Source organism: Triturus cristatus, chromosome 12, assembly GCF_964204655.1.
Source record: "Triturus cristatus chromosome 12, aTriCri1.1, whole genome shotgun sequence".
Lineage (NCBI taxonomy): Eukaryota > Metazoa > Chordata > Amphibia > Caudata > Salamandridae > Triturus > Triturus cristatus.
This window is the reverse complement of record NC_140595.1, coordinates 628,717,552-628,739,630: the sequence shown is the minus strand read 5'-3', so window position 1 is coordinate 628,739,630 and position 22,079 is coordinate 628,717,552. Positions and strand designations below refer to the sequence as shown.

At 40.0% G+C, this 22,079-nt stretch overlaps 1 protein-coding gene across 10 annotated transcripts in view; it reads left to right on the top strand.

Annotated features, from left to right (window-relative positions):
- The first annotated feature begins 10,424 nt into the window (after positions 1-10,424).
- ZNF469 (zinc finger protein 469) overlaps positions 10,425-22,079 on the top strand; it is a 295,216-nt gene continuing 283,561 nt past the window's right edge. For 3 of the 10 annotated variants that reach the window (XR_014972335.1, XM_085639379.1, XM_085639378.1), the window contains exons 1-4: positions 10,425-10,517; positions 10,608-10,635; positions 10,728-10,814; positions 10,912-10,988. The gene's annotated coding sequence lies outside the window, so the exon portion shown is untranslated. Of the gene's footprint in view, positions 10,518-10,607; positions 10,636-10,727; positions 10,815-10,911; positions 10,989-11,084; positions 11,505-22,079 lie in introns of those variants that run through there. The other 7 variants (XM_085639383.1, XM_085639382.1, XM_085639381.1 and 4 more) reach the window with 5 other exon arrangements.

Sequence of the window (22,079 nt, the reverse complement as noted above, 5' to 3'; positions counted from 1 at the left end):
AAATGATAAACAGATGATTTCCATAAGACAGTCGACCTGTCCAGTTTGGAAAGCCCTTTCACCCAATAGCTAATAGTCCAGCCGTAATCACTCTTCATGTGAAGGATGTTCTGCAAAACAGCACAAAACAAACTTGAGCCAAGAAATTGGGTAAGAGCATTCGCTCTAAAGGAAAGATTTGATCTTAAGGCCAAAAAGTGTGGTTGAATAAACCAACAAGCATTGGCAAAGCCAATTGGCCTGCCGTAGCCAGCTTGTGCAATAGTTACTTTTTTTATTTTTGATTGCAAGCATGCTGCACAAAAAAACTAAATAAAAAATAAAACATGCCTGTGAATAATTGGGGTGGGGTGGTTATATCCTTGCAATAAAAACGTAAATAAAAAAATATGTGTTGGATATTATTTTAATAGAGCAGTACACATTCTTACTCACAGGTATGTTTACTTAAAATGTATTGTAACCTTTTCTGGTTTTATTGCACATTCCAATAAAATATGATTCGTATTGTCACAAAGAAAAAGTACAGTTGGTTTTGAATATCTACAACCTGAAGACATCATTTAAACACACTAGGATGTCCAACAAAATAAAAAGATAAAGAATGGAAAGAAAAAAGCATTGAAAATGTAACATATTGACCACCAGCCTCAGCACTGAAGTGCATTACCTTTTAGGTGGATGTACACCCATGCTCATGAAAAATGCCATCACTCAAAGCACAAGCAAGAGTTAACCTGTGTAATCTCAATTGACATGAGAAAATCTGCCACCCAATTCCCACCTCCTTTTGCAGCACTTACTTTTAGCCCTACTGTAAAATTACCAAAAGGCCCTGTCACAATTTGCTGCCTGCACTCTCGTGCCCACCACAAGGGGGCCTACCTGTGAAACTTTTCAGTATTCAAATAGGCTTCTGCACCTTCCACTATATTAAAGTATTCACTTTAAGCCTCTTGGGCAGTCATTCTACATCCATGCTGGGTTTTGTGGAAGCCAGTCTGCTTTTCTTGAAAAACTCCAATACCCAGCATTCCCTACTCACTGCTTTATCTCCACCCAGCAGTCCAAGAATGGGTGGAGGAATTCAGCACACGTGTGTCTGGAAGGTGCTAGCCTGCATACACCTGAGGAATGACATCATAATGAGCTCTTCCAGACCCTAATTTCTTTTAGTCCAACATTGGTCATTGTAGGAGTGTTCATATTTGGCTGAAATCTTGTTTCTTGAGTTCCTGAGCTTTTGTAATCGTTGTTTGCAGGAAATTCCCGAGCTTAGCTTATCGTTGTTCCTTGAACTAGCACTGCCTGCAGTGCTACCTTGACTCTTGATTCCTGAGTCAGCAATATTTTAGTGCATCCTTGACCCTTGTGCTTTCCCACTCTCTGCAGTTTCCTTTTTTCCCCAGATCCTTTCTTTCCCTTTCCCTTAATTCCAATTTCTAGTTTGCTACCATCCTATCCCTGCTGCCTTAGCTTCCAATTTCTGTGTGTGAAGTGCTGCTTCTGTCACGCTTTCCCTTTTCTTTCCCATCTTTCCTGTAAAGCACTATTCCTCTCTAGCTCCTTGTATTTTGTGGCTATGTATTTTGGTTCACCACTGACAACTTACTTGGTGTTTCTCGTCCGCTATGAGTATTGTCTTTCTGTTAATTTTTATAACATCACCAAAGGTATCAGCTCCACAGACCATCAATTTGCAGTCTATTTCTGTAACAGCAAATGTGGGTGAGAAACCTACTGAGCTTCAGTCTTACTGTGTGGTGCTCCTCAGTGCTTTACACCATAGTTCATCTTTTGTTACTGTTGTTGTACTCATGGTTTGTACATCCTGGGTGTTTGTTATTCTGAATGCAGAATTGCCTCTTGTGATCCTGTTTTTTCTAAGTTTTGACTTCCTTGTTCTATTGTGCAGCTTCCACATTGGGTTTCTTTTCTCCTGTGTTTCCCTGTGTTATCGTGGGAAGTTTTTTACCCACTATTCTGTTTACTTTACCTACTCTGCCACCAGTCCTTACCAGAGTCCCTGACACATACCTCTTTCAGTATTTCAGAATGTTTCTGCTCCCAGGAAGACCTGCCTTCAGCTCCTAAGCCACTCGCCTATGAGCTCTCCTCCCACCTGACAGAGTTTAAACTAGTTTTATTCCCACTGAGACCATAGCCTGGCTGCCTACAAGGGTCATAGGAAGGAATAGAAGGAACCCTCTCGGGCATCTGTAAGTCAAAAGAGGGTATTAGGCTTTCCTATGCTCTACCAACTGATCCAGTCTACTCCCAGATACCTAATGTCTGCTATGTGGTTAACAGTGAACGCCACTTCAACTTTCCTGGGCTCAGAGGCAGGCCATTGTCTCCTGAGGTAGGATTGTTACCTCTCCCAGCCAAGGATGAGCATTGCAGCTTCTGAGGTGGGATGAGTAGCCAAAAACGTTATAGGCCAGCTCGGGAAGCCTAAAGCAAATTCTTCTTAAGTTACCTTTTCACTCAAGCCATCTTGAATCTGATTTCACAATAAAATTTAAATTTTAAAATTATTTGGGAGTAACTTTAAATGACTTTGCTAACATTTCAGCAGGTGAGGCTATATATAAATATTTTAATCACACCTAGGCTTGTCCTATGGAAAATGTATCTGAACCTAACTAGTAAATTAAGTTTCAGGCCTTTATTCACTATGATCACACACTTTTTAAATATATATTGCGTCTTTTTTATAAATAGTAAGCACCCTGTCTTGTAGGCTTACAAGGCAGACTTTATGAATGGTTTATTGAGATACAAAATAGATTTTCCGACATGGTGGCAAAAACCCTTCTCCTTGTCATCTGTCATTGTAGTGCCTTTAATATACACTTTTGGCATGCATGTGAGATGTATAAATACAGAGTGCAGCCCACATATTTAATTTCAACAACCATGTCATAGGTGCATTTTCTGCAACATCTGTTATGGGCCTACAGCAAAGTCAAATAGACCAATTGGGTAAAACCAATTTTGCCAATATCGTTTTAGGGTCAGAGCACTGAACAGCAAATCGCAATTCGAATTCCCTGCTTTGGAATCACTGTCTTGGGAATAATTCTCATTGCAAGCTGTTTATGACAGTTTATATATTAAGTTGACAGTATTTAAGTTCCAGTAATTGCACATTGACTAAGGTTCCCTAAATTACACCCTGATATTCATCCAGGTCCCCCAGTTGGATGGTGGTCCTTCAAAGTATCCTTGCTTTCCAGTCTTTATGATGACCCAGTCATAAATAAGCAAAAGACACACAATTGATGGACGGAATGTTGAACAAATCAAAACATTCACCCCCAGTCAAGAGAACTGGGTTAAATCCATCATTCTTTTGCTCACCATGGCACCCCAGTTTAGACCTGGCCATATGCAAATCAGTCTTGACCCTGTGCCTCATGGGAACAGTCCAGCCTGAACTGCCAAGCCAGGTCCTCCCTGGACCGGAAACAAGCATCCTAGGACTGGTTTCGGGCTTTCAGCCCTCATCCGCCAGGATAGCTTGATTCCAGTGGCACAGTGAGTCCGGGACTCACGTCTGGGCATACCCGGCGCACTTAGGGCGAGAACCTGGCCTGGCAGTTCGGTCTGGACTGTTTCCATGGGGCAAGGGTCAAGACTGATTTGCATATGGCTGGGTCCAAACTGGGGTGGCGTAGTGGGCAGAAGAACGATGGATTTAACCCAGATCTTTTGACTGGGGGAGAATGTCTGCATTGTCAGCATTCCGTCCATCATTTGTTTGCTGTGGCACTTTTCGCCCTAAGTTGGATGGGTATGCCCAGACGTGGGTCCCTTGCTCACTGTGCCACTGGAATCAAGCTAGCCTGGCTGAAGAAGGGTGACATACCCTGAAACCGGTCCCAGGATGCTTGTTTCTGGTCCAGGGAGGATGTGGCCTGGCAGTTCGGTCTGGACTGTTAGCACGGAGCACAGGGTCAAGACTGATTTGCATATGGCTGGGTCCAAATTGGGGTGGCGTAGTGGGCAACAGAACAATGGATTTAACCCAGATCTTTTGACTGGGGGAGAATGTTTGCATTATCAGCATTCCGTCCGTCATTTGTTTGCTGTAACACCAGTCATAAATAAGACACAGGGGTTTGAAACATTGATACTCTCAATCTGACTATCAACAATTGTTATGAACCATTCTATGGCTGGTTGCAAACTGTGAAATATTGGACTGTTTTTTTCTGTTATTTTGTATATATTTAGTCTCACGTAACCTGTAAAACATTGATCAGTGAGAAAATATTTGCATTGTTTGACACAATGTAAATGGGTGTTTACAACGCCCCCCATCCTTTTGCTACAAACAACATTTCAGCTTGTAATACAAATAACTATTGAAAATAATAAATTAATGTTTGATTTTTGTTACCAATGTTGTTATACATAAACTAAATTATCAACTTTATTCAAATGATTCCTATTAGTATCTATTCTTTTGTTTTATGTTTATTTACTAGTCCTCATTTGCAGTATTGCATTCGGTCTGTCATTCAATCTATCTATCTATCTATCTATCTATCTATCTATCTATCTATCTATCTATCTATCTATCTATCTATCTATCTATCTATCTATCTATCTATCTATCTATCTATCTATCTATCTATCTATCTATCTATCATCTAACTATCTATCTATCTATCTATCTATCCATCTATCTATCTATCTATCTATCTATCTATCTATCTATCTATCTATCTATCTATCTATCTATCTATCTATCTATCTATCTATCTATCTACCTATCTATCTATCTATCTATCTATCTATCTATCTATCTATCTATCTATCTATCTATCTATCTATCTATCTATCCCATGGGTCTCCACCCTTTTCTGTAATGAGAGCTAATTCTGATCAGTGAAAATCATTCTGTGCTACTGAAGGCCAAGCCACTCATGCAGTGTTACCAGTCACCCACACACCCAGCTTCATTGACGTTAAGCCTAATTTTCATGAAGCCAGATACTATGGTTTGAAAAAACACTTTGACTATGGGCACTATATGACAGGGCTGTCATGTGTGTCAGTTAGAGCGTGGCCTTTGGGGATGTATGAACATATATGCCTATGAATGGGATATATGTGTATGGGTGAATGTGAGCCTGTGTTATACGTACCTGTGGCACAGAACATTCCTTGCATCATATGTGGCACAGTTACTTGTATAACACAAGCATACGACATTTTTTTAAATGGAAGAAATTTAAAGTGCAGAAATATTTTCTGCAAAAATGTTCATAATTTGAAAAGAAAATTCTCCCACATATCTCGTCATGTATAACTGAAAAATAAAGCCATTATTATGACACTGATTCTCCCAGCCACTGGGATCAAGAATCTCGCTGTTTGCAAATGCAACACTTTGAAATGGGAGAAAATTAAACTGAAGAGTTAACTTTATGTTTACATGGATTCCATAAAACTCATCATTTACATTTTCTCCCTTTTCAAAGTATTGCATATACACATAGCCGGCATCTTGCACCCAGTGGCCTGTAAACAAGGTGCCATATTTATAAAAGAAAAACACAGCCATTTGTTTAAATGGGGGGAATTTAAAGTGTAAAAACATGCTTCATAAAATAATAAGACATAATTAGCTTAATTGAAAGTTGAGAGAAACATTGTCTCAATGTTTCATGGAAATATTTTTCTTCACTTCAAATTAAACCCATTTAAAAAAAAGACTGTATTAGTCATTTATAAATGTGGCACAGTGTCTACTGAACACTGGGTGCAAGAGGCATGCTGCTTGTAAATGGAACACTTTGAAATGGGAGAAAATTAAAGTGAAGAGCCAGATGTACGACCTGCAAAATAGCACATCGCAAATTGCGAGTCATTTGCGACTCGCAATTTGCAAGGTGCTATTTTGCATGTACAACAGTGTGTTTAACTCTGTTTGCTATTTCCAATGGGGTCGTAAATTGCGAGGCTCATGAATATTAATGAGCCTCTCACAATTTGCGAGCCCATTTGGAATGACAGGCCCTCCCAGGGATGGTGGCTTGCTGGGCTCAGCAGACCACCATGTCTGCGACTGCTTTTTTAATAAAGCAGTTTTTTAAAAAAAATGCAGTCCGTTTTCCTTAAAGGAAAATGGGATGCATTTAAAAAAGAAAAATGCACCTTTTCAGTTTCATTTCTTGTAAAGGCAGGCAGTGGTCTCTGGGACCACTGCCTGCTCTTAAAAAATATTTTCCAACATACTCACAAAGGGGAAGGGTTCCTCTGGGGACCCCTTCTCCTTTGCGAGTGGTTTACTACCTACTTGAAGTAGGTGGTAAACTGCAAGTGTTTTGCGGTGGCAAAACACTAGTACATAGCGTGTTGACTCGCTATTAGGAAGGGACGCCCCTTCCTAATAGCGAGAGTCGCAAATGCTATTTTGCAAAACAGTGACTCGCAAAATAGCATTTGTACATGCTATTACCCTTTTTTGCAGCCGCAAATGGGAGGTTCTCCCATTTGCGTCGCAAAAAAGGGTCGTACATCTGGCCCATAATCTTTAAAGTAACTCCTCATTTTAATTTTCTCCTATTTAAAAGCATCCAGAAGCATTATTTTGTCCTCACCCAATATCGAGTTGACAAGGACATTAATTTATGACTCAGTGCTTTAGTTCTTCACCTCTGTGCCCTGGGTCATAAATCTGACTCCAGTACTGTTTATTTTCAGGCCCTGATATCTGCTCCCTGCAGAAGATAATGTAGAATAAACACAGCCTTCCCTTAACTTTAAAAGGAAAATGTGACCCTGTGACTATTTATAATGAACTCAAGGCTGTGAGCTACTCTGAAGGTGTCTGTGAGCTACTGGTAGCTCGTGATCGAATGGCTGGAGGCACCTGATCTATGTAGATATAGATTACCTAGTAGCTATAGGTAGTTATACTTAAGCCTACTTTTCGATAGAAAGAGCATTCTTGGGTTTTCTAATAACTTTGGCCCCATTTGATGAATCCTCACAAAACTTTCCGAAAAAAAGTTCATCCACCTCAGCTCCTTCCTGGAAAGTTTCGGGGTGATCTATCAAGCAGGGGCCGAGAAAAAAATGGGGTCCTAAAACTCAAAATCACCATGCATTTTCCATAGACTTCTTTAAGATGGGCTACAGCAAAAACTGCTGAATGGAATTGCACCAAATTTGGCAGGAAGCTAGATCTTGGTCCACAGATTGAGCTTTTTGTGGTTTTGTGTAAATTCGTTCAGTAGTTTTTGCAAACGTAGGGTAAAAAATTATTGTATATTTAGGCAGTTGGGTAATTGAAAGTCTCGAGAAACTCTTGTGGGAGCACCAGTTTAGAAATAGAGCGTTCTGATTGGTCCTGAAGATAGAAAAAAATGAAGATATATGGGGGCAAGGTAGGGACACCCTGCCCCCCCAGGCCCCATGGGGGGGGTCCAAGAAGGACCCCCTGGGGCCAAAAATGAAATAACATGGCAAAACATTGCACAATCCTGCGAGAGGGGTCAAAAAAAAAAAATGCTGGCTGGGACGCATATATTGTTGTCATGTGGAGCCCACTTCCGGGCCAAAAATTGTTTATATGGGAGAGCGGATGCCCACCCCCCTCACTGAGCCACCAGAGACCCTGGGGAGCACACCCCTGTGATCAAAAATAGCTTATATGGGGAGGAGGGCTGCACACCCCAGGGCTGACATTACTTTTTATGGGGAAGGGGGCGTGCCTCCTCAAGCTTCGAGAGGCCCCAGAGAGCCGGGCCTCCAATTATATATATATATATATACCAACAAACTTTCGCCCGACGCGTTTCGTGCAAGGCAGCCTGCTTTCATACCTGAACCTGCTCCCATTAAAGTTTGGCACATCGTCAATCCCGTTTGTGGCCTCTCCTTTTCGGACGAAAGTTTGTTGGATATATATATATACATATATATATATATAGTTGTTTACCATATATATATCCATAAGGGGTTTTAGCCAGCTTTCTTCATCCTCTTCTATCCTTACTCCAAACATCATGGGGCAATGTGAGTGCCTCTCCACCTGCTTCTTGTTTACTCGATTACCTTTTCTCTTTCTCAAGACATTTTTGAAAAAATAAATTACAGGATAAAGTACCCCCCACGTCGTACATTATAAGAATATTGCAAGTCACTGAGGAGTTATGTTATGTTAAATCAACTTGATATAGTACGCAAATCACCCTAGGGCATCTCGGTGCTGCTTGCGGATCAAAGACAGAACTCCATTTGGGTGTTGTTAAAATAGATGGGCTTTAAGTTGTTCCCTGAATTTACAGTAACTTGGGCATGAACAAACATGAAGAGGGAGCTTGTTCCAGTACACAGGGGCGAGACAGGAGAAAGCCTTGCCGCCGCTGCATGTTAGACAGATGCGAGGGATGTCCAGCAGTGCTTTCGAGCTAGATCTTAGATTCTTTTCTGAAGATAAAGGGGGGCCATGACTATATAGAGGAACGAAGCCGAAAGAACTTGCAATATCCTTATCATGTACCGCAGAGGGTGAATTTCTCCTTATAATACATGATCACACCATAAACTTTCCTATAAATTTTTTCAAATCTTTGTTATGTAGCTCTTTCATATGTAGGAGAAAGTATGCTTGCAAACATGAAGAATACAAATAAAATCACTAGTGCAAAATTAAATATATCGAAACAGTTGCTGGATATTTGTTGAAAAAAGATATTAGAAGCAGTTTAATACAAGTTAGTTCTTTTAAAAATGTACAGTAGAAGTATGCAGAAAAATTCTAACTTTTTTATAATTACCCAGGGAGTGCACAAAATAAACATGTTGCCTTAACCCCTTCAGTGCCCATGACGAGCTGGACTCGTCATGGGCCGCGGTTGCGCTGTGCCCATGACGAGTCCAGCTCGTCATAGACCCCGCCCGCTAATGCAACGGCCGGCACAGGGCGGGGAAAGGGGCGGGCACTGAAGGGGTTAAATATGAGCGGTCTTCTTGTCAATGTATAACTAGAAAAACAGAGCAGAAGAAAGAAAAACAATGTTTTGTTTTTCGCTCTCCCTTGGCTCTGGCAGCAGGCATTGTGACATCAGAACTCAATTTTAATAATTTATTACAGTTAATTTTGTACATAATTTTGTAAATAATCGGCGACTGGGTGCATCAAAAATAGCAGATTATAAAGAAATTAGAGATGAGTTTTTTATACACAGATTGCAGAATCCGGTGATGGGGGTGTGTGTTTGTATGTGTGTGTGTGATCTTGGCTAGCACCAAACTAAAAAGCATAGAACACAGATGCCTTTGAGAAAGGGGAAAAGGCGTAAGAGCCAAGCAGGTGTAGGATTGATTTGTCTAGGGAATGGAGCTGAGGGTTGGATGAAACAATGTATTAGTTTGTTGTTAGGACAATAGTAGCTTTTTACAATAAATTGCACTGCAGATGTTTAATTGTGAGCATTATCCTGCCTGCATAATGAAGTAGCTTTTGTCAACTTTAATAGCAGTTCCATGTAATTACCAGGGGCGTAACACAGGCCCCTGCAACCCCTGCAGTGTGTGGGGGGTGCCACAAGCTCCAGGGGGCCCTCTCAACACAGAACTACAGCCGGAGAGCTCCTGATTGAGTCGAGAGAGGGCCCCTCCACGTACCTAATTACTTCCAGTACCTCAAAGGCTACACCGTGGTGTAGGTTCTGGGTCCCCAAAGAACTGCTTCACTGACGCAGTGTCACTCATGATGCCCACTTCGATTGCTCACCAGTGCCTGCAACGCTGTCATCTCAGTTCATAATAGAACCATTTTCTCACCACTCAGAGCACATCCAACATACAAAGAACAAGAATAAACAAATTCGTAAAAACTGCACACGCTAGCTAACTCTCTTGCTTTTTAAATAGTTTTTCCCTTTAACAAGCATGGCTCAGTTCACCAGATATGCGCATTTATTACATTTGCTCCTGGCCCTTTTCAGTATCTAGAGTAGAGTTTGTGTGGGCTAGTATTAATTAATTGGGAATTGGTTACATACTGTGCCTACAAGGGGCAACAAAAAGATGGCCACTTATACATAGCTCTTTAAGATCTCTACCATGATGCAAATGTATATACTGTAATGTGATGTGGCGATTTATTTTGTTCACACGTTTGATGTTATTGTATGAACTTGATGTAAGTATGATGACTTGTAACACTGTGATACCATAACTGTATGACTAATGGTTCGTGTTCCACTACAATTGGGTCCATTTGTCCTTAAATGTCTTCTCGATTAATATGGGTTTCATATATGTGATGTCTTGTCAAATTTTGTATATTTCACAAACTGCCGGGTTTTGCATAATCTGCCCCCGTGACTAAATTCGCTGGAACACCTCACTAGACATAGTCTGTTTTCATTGTCAGTTACGTTTTCACCTGTGCGTGAATTACGCAGCGGTTGTTTATAGAGCGTGCAGTTTGACCGGCAACCTCCCCCCTTTGAGTCATGTGAGCCGAGAGCTACCGGCTGTCTCATAAGGTAAATGTGATTCAAATACGCCGTAATGAGGGGTACTGACCCGACGGCGTTCTTTGCTAATCATTTTTAAATTTTCCTTTGCTCCCTTAGAGTCGAGAGTCACCGGCTGCTTCGTAAGGTAATTACGACTGCAATTGCGCCTCTATGAGGATCATTGACCTCGCGGCGCCCCTCTCTAATTATTATTATAATTTTTCCTTGCTCCTCTAGAATTGAATTGGCATCAATTGCCTTCTGTACGGCCCTAAATGTAGGGAGACCGTTTGCTGTCTGTCGTCTAATGCTTGTCCAAATGAGGTATGAGCAAAGTAAAAACTATTTCCTTCTTATTTGGATCAGTTTAGCAGCACATGAGGTTTGGGATGTTGAGCTAATTTCCTGCCTCTTATTCTAGGCGCTAAATCTGACGTATAATTATTGAGGAATTGACGTTGGAGCTCACACTATTGACATCGTGCAAAATTAGAGTGGGTAAGCTCCCCCTCTTTTTTAAAATTGTCCCTTGGCTTGTAATCTTGCCTTTTAGTTCAATACCCTGATTGTTTGTTTTTCTAAGTTGGCTTTTAGATTTCTTGAATAAGCCCCATACTACAGTTGGTTGCCCTAGTCTGTCCTGAGGAAGATCCGCATGGCCGAGGTTTGAATTTCCCTCGAGGCCCTAAGATGGGTCGAAACGTCGACATCCCTATAATTTAGACTGGACCATAGATTAATCTTTCAAACCGTGCTACGCAAGAATATATTTCTGTGCAATTTAAAAAACGCAAATCATTTGTATTTCATTGTATATATGGTCAGTCCGGATAAATTAGGTGAATCTCAACCTATCCAATTGCGCAAATTAATTAAATATATCTGTCCTATGTCACTACTTTGAAGCTTTTTCACTTCTTCTCTCACATGAGCACTTTCTCTTATGCACGTTCCGTCTGGAGCAACCTTCTATTAATTATGACCAATGAGGTTATTATTTTTGCTAAAAATGGAATTGACAATGTTTATTAAAACTAAAATATAAGGATATAAATATTTGTTTGGGTATTGCTTTTTTACTGTTCATATTTTTGATTTTGAGCTAAAGTATTTAATACTATGAGTAGGTGCACTGTATTTACAGAATGCACGGTTGAACACTCATGAAAATCGTGAATTAAACCAACAATGATATTGATTTATGTCTCTACAAATAAGGTCTAGGACCATTGTTTTTTGTATTTCCTTTTCAGTATCTAAGCACCAAATTTAGGCGAAGGAGGACATACAGAGAGAGCTTACTGGGAATAGAGCAAGGCTTACACAGGAGAGCAGTATATGTGGAGAATTAGGGGCAGATTTACAAGAACCTAACGCAGAGTGGTGCGGCAAGTCATTTTGCTGCGCTGCATTCGTTTTGAAGCACAGGAATGTGACATATTTACAACAGTATGTCGCATCTCTGTGCTTCCCCGTGCTCTGGCGCACAAACTGCTGCCATGCACCGGCACTCTTGCACCATGGTGCAAGGATGCCTGCGTCATGGGGAGATTGTTTTTGCGCAGGAAGGGATACTGTCCTGCACAAAAACAATCATCTGAGGTGATTTCCTCTTCCAATGTGTGCTGTAAAATACAGCACGCATTGAAAGAGGAAAAAAACAAGGAGAAATGAAAATATTTCTCCTCGTTGCACCTCGCTACACCACCCCTAGGGTGACCTAGCATTCTGACTCATTTCCAGATTTACGATTCCTCGTAAATCTGGAAATGCATCAGTGGACATGGGTGTTGCGTGGGAATACCCACCACAACACTCATTTCACGCCCCTAACACGCAAAGTGTTGCGTGAAAAGGGGTGATATTTAAATGCACTGGTAAAGTCACGCAGGGTGGCTTTACCTGTGCTTGTAAATATCACTGAGCAGGTTGCGCCGACGGTGCATCATGCAATGTGACGCACCGGTGGCACAAAAGGCTTGTAAATCTGCCCCGTACTGTTTTTCAAAATTATAACTCTATGACGCAGGTTGTCATCTTTTTGTCTGAGCCAAGCTTTCTCTTAGATGATAATGTGAAAGTGTGGTTTATGGCCATTAGTACTAGATACTCTACATTGAGAAACGGTTCTAAGAGCAATGGATATAATTGAGTGAGAAACTGCTCCAAGAGTATTAGTTATATACTACATGGAGAAACTGTCCGAAGAGTATTCGATACAGTACTCAATACATATACTACATTGAGAAACAGCTCCACAAGTAGTGGAAATGCAACACACGCGCCGCAAAGCGTTTCAGCGCCTCATCAGGGGTAGTAAACACCGTATAATTACAATTTATATTTACAATTAAGAAACTGTTCCAAGAGTACTTGATATGCTACAATGGGTAACTGTTTAAAGAGCATTAAGAGACTGTTCAAAGAGTACTAGATATAGTACATGGAAAAACTGTTCCAAGAGTACTAGATATACTACACTGGAAATGGTTACAAGAGTACCAGTGTACTAGATATGCTACTATGGGAAACAGTTCCAAGAGTTCTAGATATAATATATTGAGAAACTGTTCTAAGAGTATTAAATATACAACATTGAAGAACTGTTCCAAGAGTACCAGAGTACTAGATGCTACTACGGGAAACTGCTCCAACAGTACCAGAGGCTAGATATGCTACTATAGGAAACTATTCATAAGAATACTAGATATACTAAATCGAGAAACTTTTCCAAGAGTGTTAGAAAATCTGCACTGAGAAACTGCTCCAAGAGTACCCGAGTACTAATACTGCTTCCATGGGAAAGAGTTCCAAAGTACTAGATATACCACTCTGAGAAACTGTTCCAAGAGTTATAGATATGCTATTGGGGAAACTGTTTCAAGTGTACTAGATATACTACATTGAGAAATGGTTCCAAGAGCAATAGCAATACTACACTACAAAATTGTTTCAAGAATACATAAATACTACACTGAGAAACAGCTTCAATATACTACATTGAAAATTGTTCTAAGAGTAATAGATATACTACATTGAGACACTGTTTTAAGAGTACTATATATACTACACTGAGAAACTGACAAGAATACCAATATACTACACTGACAAACTCTTCCAAGAGTAGTAGATATAGTATATAGAGAGAAAGTACTAGATATACTACATTAAGAAACTCCCCTGGTCCTTATTCCCATAATGTTTCTATTGGTATAACAATGGTTATACTTTTGCAGGACAAGCTGTAGAAAACCGTTTTATTCTTTTTTTAAAGAAAGATTAATCAAAGATTTACACATAGAAAAAAACTCATAAATGAAAAAGACTGTATTCTCTGCAATTTGCAAATAAACAGAGACAAAGCGAATAAAACACTACAGAAGAAAGAAAAGACAGGAAAACAGAAAGGAAGGATTACAACTATGCAAAATATAGTCTGCCAGTTTAACCAGGAAAACAATGCTTTTGGCACAGGATACAGTTGTTTCAGAGGAGAAACAACTAAACACCCCCTGTAACCAATGGCTTGACAATAGGAATTCTTTATCAAGCCAGTCATCTGCAACTTAAAAGGCAACCCGTCACCTTACAATTGAACACAAATGCTATAAATTGACCAGGGATTTTAGATATTAACTAAAGCTAAAGCTACATGTGCTGTTGTCTTGGACAGAAATATTGCATTTAAAATCTATTTTAAGAAAGTTTTCATCCCAGAAAGATGTAATTACCAGATAGTCTGAGAACAGAAGTGTCCAATTTGCGTTAACATTCCCATAATGGGTGCCTGTAGGTGTGAAGGCCCCTGGGACACAGCTACGTCATGAATGTGTGAAATGTCCTTGTTAAATCATAGCAGGAATTCATATGCTTATTTACTGTCATAACACATTGCAAAGCTTGACACAGATATTCTTACAAGATGCAAGAAATCAAACATTCTATAAATTAAAAGATTATGTTCTGTTGTGATTTGATTTATATAATGCTCATTGATAGTTGCTAATACATTGGTTATTGATTATTATTGATTATTGGGATTTGTCTTGTGCTCTTGAGAAAATCATTCAATGCATTTGCTCCAGTTTCTTTTATTATTATTATTATTGGGTTCTATGAGACTTCTTGCAAATGGTTTGGGGGGGGGGGGGGGGTAGGTAGGAGATTATGTACTGTTCAGTTGCATGGATACAGTTTCATTTGGTGGGATGTGTTGAGAATTAACCTCTTCCCAAGTATGTATTTTAGAAGTGGGTACATTGGAAATGTATATGGAAGCAGAATGCAGAGTACAAGAAGGGCAGGTGTCTAACAACTATGGATAGAAATTTAGACATGATTCCATAGAATGCCCTGCCTATTATATAGCGTACCCTGCCAGATTACATACTCAAAGGGGCAGAGAATGTTTGCTATTACATAATGGACTGTTATAAAATCAGATATGGTAAGATTTGTCTTAAAGTACTTGCCTCAAAGTAAGATACTTCAGTTACAGAGTTGATTAGTGATTAGTATTTTGAACGGAAAGGAGCTTGAAGGCAGGACATGTGATGGTGTCAAGGATGAATTGCCAAAGAGTATTTTGTCTACATAGTGTGAGTTTAGTTGGTAGTAGTCAGTTAGTTAAAAAGAATGTTTATTTAGACCATTGGTCCTTAAACACATAAGAGCATATCAATCTTTCAGACATACCATCCTAATAAATAAGCTGTATGAAAATAAACATAAATTCCATAAAAGGCCAAGTTCCTTAATAATTCCGTTTTTCTAAGCTGGGCACATTTCATCATAAAATATAATACTTAAAAACTCCAGTTCTACATACTCTTAAAAACGTTTTTAGCATCGAACATAAACTTCCCAAGTGCACATGCTATATCCAGAGAGTGTCTTTCAGTTAACTAGTCTACTGTCCGTGCACGATTTCTGGTACCATATTTTTTTTTAAATGGACGTAAAAACAATTTCCGTGCAACAAGGACTTTTAGAAAGTCTAATAGTATGTGCCAAATATCACATTTTGTGCCTAGGTTGCAGGTACACTTCCCTTCAGAATTCATCATAGCCCCTTTTATCCCTGTATTAGTGTAGAAAGGGTTGACTCCAATTTGTAGCCTTACTAATTCATTTCTAAGCCAACGATTAGGAACTGTTGGTCTGTTTGTCAGGAATTGATCATAAAGTGCACAGATGTTTTCCTCTCCCAGTACTGTTGATCCTGGTCTGGAGATATTTCTTTCCCTAATATCTTACGATCCCTTTTGGAAATATCAATTTGTAGATTCTGTGGGCACAATTTAACTCTCAGTTCTCTGCGTTTCCCTGACCCCCTCTGCCCACTTCAGTTCACTCTGCAATATCTCACTTTTACAACATTGTGATATTTTTTGCTCCACCCATAACCCAGGCATAGCCAGAATCTTATTAGTGCCTTACGTGTCATTTTCTCCCAAGATTTCATTCCAGTTTCTGCTCTTCCCGCCTGAATCATAGAGGTCCTGGGTAGGGACAGTACGTTTTTCACACATTTCCCCTCTTTCGTGTCCCACCCCCTTTTACCACTTACATATAACTATTCCGCTCCATATTGGAACTGAGGCAATATCATGGCCGTATAGGTTTTCAAGACAGGTCTATCTGACATTTCTCCATAGTTTTTGTAAATTTTTTCAGCCCACTAAATGAAGTCAGAGCACGGATTCTCGGTGTTTTCAGATAGGTGTTCCATTTTAGAGATTCCTCAAACTACATTCCTAGGTATTTGTACTCATTTAAAATTTCTAACTTTTTGGAACCCAGGAACCAGCTACGTTTTCTCAACTTTTTTCCAAAGCTCAAGACCTTGGTTTTTTCAGATTTACCACAAGTTTTTTATGGCTACAATATTCACTGAACACCTTCTGCTTCCTTTGCAGACCTATCTCTGTTTGGTCTACGATTACCAGATCATCTGCATAAAGTAAGCAGACAATGTGTTTCCCATATAATTTAGGGCTGTCATCCCGTGTCGTGCCCAAAGTAGTTGACATATCAGCCGTGAATAAGGAGAACAGCAAATGAGCCAAGACACACCGTTCTCTTAGTCTGTTTCCTATTGGAATCTTCTGCAATAACGCCCCTTCTGTATCCAAGATGGCCTGAGCCCAATTGTGGCTATGGAGCCCTTGTATTGTGGCCAGAAGACCCTTGGGCATGTCCAAACTGATTAACGTCTTCCACAGTTGATTTCGGTCTACTAGATCAGATGCCACCAGGATATCAACAAAGCAGCCGAACAACCTACCCCTCTGTTCCACCGACTTCCATGTGATAGACCAGAGAGAAAAGCAATGGGCAATTGTGGAATGACCCTCTTTAAAGCCCCCCTGTTCAGGAGGCACAATCGGGTTTACTTCAGCCTATTCCTTAAATCTTTCCAGAATTATTTTCGCAAAGACGCATAGTTTTTTGGTCTCTTTATATCTCCCCATTTATGGATGGGTCTGATAATTGCTCTTCTCCAGTTTTCAGGCATATGCCCTGAGTCGAGAATGCAAATAAACATTTTGGCAAATAATTCTGCCCACCAGTCTGGTTGAGTCTTTATGATCACTGCCAGAAGGTTATTTGGGCCAGCTTCTCGGGTCAGTGCCAGGTTTGCTATGTTGTGTCTAACATTACATGCTGAGAAGAGGGACCTAATGTTCTCTTCCACCTCTTTCCATAGTGTGTCTTTCTGACTTGCTTGGTCTACCCCTTCCCCATATATTTCTCCCAAATATCCTTCCCAAGCGTCTTCTGTCACCCCGTAATTCAAGATCCTCTGTGTCATACCAGATTCATCTTGGACTAACTTCCCAAAACTTTTTTACATCTTTTGTTTCTAGTGCCTCCAATAGACTTCCCCAGCATGTCTCTTTGTGTATTCTTTTTTGTTTCCTAATGGCCATTTAATATATTTTCTTTAATTTATGTAGGCTAGAAAGCCTATCTAGATCATACTTTAACTTCAGGCTTCTTTCCCCTTTTCTTATGTTTGATTTTAATTTCCAACATTCCTCATTAAGCCAATTCTTATTTTTACTCTGGCTTCTCTTCTTCCTATGTTCCCTTCAGCTGTTCCCTTTTATTTTAACCCTTAGACATTGGACCAGTTGGGTGATTACATTTTCAAACCATCCTATGTTTTTAGTATTGGGGATGTCGTCTAATGTTTGGCTTTGCTGGAAGGCTATAACAAATTTCGGTTAAAAACCGGAGGGTCCTAGGGAGAGTTTAAAGACCGCACAGGGTTTATTCCCCAATAACAAGATAAACAGTACGAATCAGTGTCTAGGCCCAATAGACCTATCTATGGGCATATCCCTATGTAGGACGTAATCCCTCACTCACCAATGGTGACATGCTTCATCATTTGGGATTCTCCTCCCAGAGGAAAAACCTAGCTCCTCTGGGGGCTATAACCCCCTCTCTGAGAGGGAGGAGCTCAGGGATGTTTTGAGATGTAGTACTGGATATATAAAATCCACAAATGTAGAGCTACTCGTGTGAGTGGGGGTGCAGCGCATAAAAAGAAAATTACAAAAACTGTGAGGGTAAGTGAAGTTAAAACTAGTTCAAGGACGCAAAAAAACTTTATTATGGAACGTTCTTGACCAGGATTAAAATAACGTGCACCAACAGTCAAAAATCGCGAACCGTGGTGATAGAATAACACTGGTTGTACTCTTATGCTCCGAAATACGCAAAATTAAAACACGTATTTCGGAGCATAAGAGTACAATCCGTACAAAAAGCATTAAATCCGATTTGGTGTCCCACTGGCTAGATTATCACCATGCTAATGCACAATTGAGGTTTACTTTTTTAGAATTGATAAATTGTAAATCAGGTTGTGATAATGCGAAAAAATTGAGCCAGAGGGAAGTGTGGTGGACCACATTTTAGCAGACTTTGGCACCCAGAGGTCTCAATGACAAAATCGAAATGCAATGTTTTCTGTAACTTATCCAGTAGATTGTAAATATGCGTCTTGTATTTGGCACCATTTTTTCTATCATGGGTTTATTTTTCAATTATTAGGTAACATAGATTCGTCGACTCATTTTAAAATATCACTGTACTCCATTGGTTCTGTTCACAGATTTATTCTGAGCACTTTGGCTTTTTGGGTTCGGTAAACTCACCCTCTTTCTGTTTCCTTTTTGGTATAGCAGACATTATAACATATGGGGCTTTCCCAACAGTACGTAATCAGTGTTGATTATATTGTTCATATTTCATCATTCAGATGTCTCGCTGACATGACTTGACATTAGTGATACCGTTAATATGCCCCAGTTTTTGTTTATGGTACAGAGATTCCTTTAAATTATATTTTAATATTTTACATTTAAGTGCAGAAGCAATTACTCTGTGCACACACTTAACGCAGGAGTCAATGTTTTTCTAAGCCAAATTGGTTTCAGATATGACTGTTCCAAGATGGCGACCGCTATCACAAGACAGCAGTACCTTCTTTTCTTTTTCTTTTTCTACTTGCGAGTGGGCAGAGCTTGTACACAGCGTTGTATTTACGCGTGTGAGCTACGCGGTACCGGTTCACTGATTAATGAAGGCGCGAGTTTTTGAAGTTTGATCTTTTGGTCACACTGCGGAATATTTAGAAACACAGGAGTGGTCTTACAAACATGTACGTTTTATCAAATAAACAATTCCTTTTGTTGCTATCGTTTGTGTATCCACATGCAGTAGTTAGAGGAATTTCATTATTGCGTTCTTTCTGTAGATTTCTTCAGTGGATACCTATTGTAGTTCATGAACATCTTAGGGTAAGCATCGACTCCATATTTTTGTGCACTGGTTCTTTCGTTTTTGCTTATGAATGCACTTTAAATATTTGTTTTCGTTTGCGTTTTGTAGATTACGCGTGTTTCTTTCAGCAACTTTATTTTTGATAGAATTCTCCACGCAGTTAAGTGAAGAGGGAATTTTTGCTGTCACCTTTTGGGATTCATCGGTTTTGGTCTGACAGGGACTCAGATACACATGGTTGCTTACATTGGTTATCTCTTGCCTTCCAGCCAATAAACATTGGAGTTGTGCGTCTATTTGTGTACACATATATCTAGTTCATCCTCATCTCGTAAATTGACTCTCACTATTTGGGTCATCACACTCACATTATGGGTAATTGGTTTTTTTCACATCCAGCAACTTATTTTCACATTTGACTTCATTGGTGATAACATTTGATTTCATTATAAATAATGGAGTACGCTGACCTTACGAGCACTATTGGTTTCCATGGTTTCTTTCTTTCTTTTTTCACAATTCTTTCTCTTTTGTGATATAATGCGTCGACGTGTTGCAAAAGTTAATCACACCATCTTAGATATCTATACTGTGGTTGCCTCAGACTGAACGCATATCAGCCTTTTCACCCACTGGGTATTGTTTATTTAGCTGTGTTTGATAATGATTGTAACATGTTATTTGGATTAATTTTGCAACATTGTTTTATTGCTGTTCATTTATTACAGGCCCCTGAAGAAGGGATAATCGTATCCCAAAATGCATTGGGCAAGGAGAGCAAGATAATATTCTATGTTGATACTAATCTTATACATAACCTTTTGGATATTTGTTGTTTGATGTTCAATATCATTGAATACAAATGATTATTTCATGTTCAAAATACGAAAGTTATCTCTTCATTTTATATAAAATGTGACAATTTCAACAGTTTTCAGTTTGCAGTATTTGTTATCATTCATTTTTCGAACAATATAGTTTCAAGATTTTGATGCTAATCGAGAAAATATACATACTTATAACTTAGCTGTGCTCCCAGTACACTGGTGGTTCTCCACCAGTAACTCAGTGAAAATAGCAATTAACCATGGGAGCAGATACTTTGGAGCCACATGAGACTCCGCAGAAATGTGGATGAAATCAGAAACAGAGTGAAGTAAGAAGACTAATTGCCATCTGTCAGTGAGGAGAAAGGACATCCAGTGTAGTACTTTGTCCCAAATCACAATCTGCTATAAGTGGGCAATAAAAATGGAGACGATGATAGCATCGAATGATGCGGAGAGATCAGAGAGTGTGAGGTACATTCCTCTGTGCCCATCTTCAGGTCATTACACATAGTCATTAATGCTGATTCTTTGCCTCTTGATGATCTGCATTTGCCTTGGGCTCGTTCCAGTGGACCAGTTGATGCTATGAATTCTTGCAAGTGGGGAAAGATTTTTATGGCTTGAGATGTTGGTGATGCATCTGTAATTCCCTGGACGTCAAGCATTTGTGAGCTTTTTTAAGCAGGGGCTTTACAGTCTTCTAGAGTTCTTTAAACAGCCAGGGTAGACACAAATCAGCTGGTGGATTTGACTGAGAGTTGTAGTTATGCAATGTGATCGGAAGACACGGGTTAAGAGTCTTTTTAGGTGTTTGTGTGTGTAGAGCTGGACAGGGGAACCTGAGTTCTTCAGTGAGGTTGTGCTTGTGTCAGCGTGGAGTTTATGTGTTTGTGTATGTTTTCTTGTTTAGGTTAAGGGGATCTGCTGTGAAAACCGGGTTTATGACACAAATATATCAATGACAAAGACAACGCTCAAGGGTCCTCCGAGGGTCCTTAGCGCTTTAGTAAAAACAGAGTAGCCTGGCTGCTGAGCCTCTCAAATCCCTGATGAATTTGAGGTGTTCGTTTTGAGGCCAGGCTGGTGAATCTAGTCTGTGTCATGATTTCTTTGCATTGCACATTACACTACATTGTTACTGTATTTGTTGCCTGTAGGTTAATATAGCCTTATAGCCCGCCGTAGCAGGCTATACCAGCTATTAAAGGTCCGCTCCCGCGTTAAAGGGATGAGCCGAAGGCGAGGGACTTTAACAAGGGAGCGGGACTTTAATAGCCGGTATAGCCCTGCTACGAAGGGCTATAAGGCTATTAGAACATTCTGCCACGAGAGGGCAAAATGTTCTAACAAATAATACAAAGGCCTCTCGAAGCTTGAGGGGATTTAAATCCCCTCGAACTCCGAGAGGCCTCTGTAAAACCTTTACCGGCCCGTAGAAGCAGGGAGCACTCCATTGTCTTCAATGGAGTGACCAACATTCCAATGTTCTAATTTACCTTTAAGGCTGTAATGCTTACAGTATTTCCATTCGAGAATTAGATTTCTGCCTTTGTATTTATTCAGGTGCGGCGAACGCAAGGTAAGTGTTTTTCTTTTTTTCAATTTTATTTTCCCTCATCATCATCTGTCGACTCAATCCCGCCCCACTGCACTCACCTGCACCGGCCGCTCCTGTTTGAATGTATGTTGCATTTGTATAGCAAAACATGATGTAACTGCATCGTGATGAATCTTTGATTGACTGCTTTGAGTTTACAGATGAGGAAGATGGTGTGAGTGATGCTAACTACTAATCTTGCAAAGAACCACAGTTACACCCAGGGTCTGGCCCGGGGAGGGAACTAGAGGCGTTAGGGCACTAGAGAACGGTCAGCCTCCAACCAAAGCTATGAACCACAGAAAGGACCGTCCCTAGTTGTGTCTTAAGAGATGCCCAATTTAGTGGGGGCAAATCACAAAAATT